Raw genomic sequence first — 791 nt, 5'->3', positions numbered from 1 at the left:
TCAGAAAGGGTTAAAACTGATTAATAAAATTTTGGTACACGCTGCGACCAAAAACTTTAGTAAAAAGATTCAAAGATTTAAATTCCAAAAGAGCAGCAATACAAATACAATCCTAATGTCAATGACTTGTCACTTCACAATTGTAGTTGAAATCAGGTCAAGCTGGACTTCTCTTAAGAAACCAGAAGAAGGCAAAAGAGGTACGGAAATTATCATACACATTACAAGCAACAAATTCGGTAGAAACCCCTTAGATTTTAGTACATGCATCAATTAGACCAATCATAGAGAAGAAAACAAAAAGAAGAAAAGACTTTACAACTTCCACATCTTAGTAAGGGGATTTGGTTCATGTAAGAGGAAAGAGGAAGCAAAGGGGGATGGGGGAAACAATAATAGTTTTCGTTAAGTTGTTTGGTATGATTGGAATGGAAATAAATCTCAAATACTTGAAAATAAATTGAGAAGAAAAGAATAACTTTTGTAATTAACCCTGTTTCTTTATTTTGTAGTAGAAAATAAAGCAAGTTAATGTTATACGAAAATAATTTTTAGTATATAAAAAAGTTAAAAACCTTATTAATAAAAATATTCATCAAACAACAACAAGAATATTGTTTATTAATCAAAATATTCATCGAAATGAGTATTGTTCTAAACTACTCAATTTAAATAAAATAAAAATTACTACCAATGCCCTCAAATAAAGAAATTAAATTCAAACATCAACACATTAGCACTTTTGCTGGTGATTTAGTTATCCTTTTTAAAAAATTTATTTATCAATATCT

At 28.2% G+C, this 791-nt stretch overlaps 1 protein-coding gene across 1 annotated transcript in view; it reads right to left on the bottom strand.

Moving 5' to 3' along the window:
• Positions 1-791, bottom strand: part of LOC105172160 (intron-binding protein aquarius) — a 17866-nt gene that overhangs the window by 8594 nt on the left and 8481 nt on the right. The window lies entirely within an intron of this gene.

Source organism: Sesamum indicum, linkage group LG10 (assembly GCF_000512975.1).
Source record: "Sesamum indicum cultivar Zhongzhi No. 13 linkage group LG10, S_indicum_v1.0, whole genome shotgun sequence".
Taxonomy (NCBI): domain Eukaryota; kingdom Viridiplantae; phylum Streptophyta; class Magnoliopsida; order Lamiales; family Pedaliaceae; genus Sesamum; species Sesamum indicum.
This window is presented reverse-complemented; position numbering and strand designations above follow the sequence as displayed.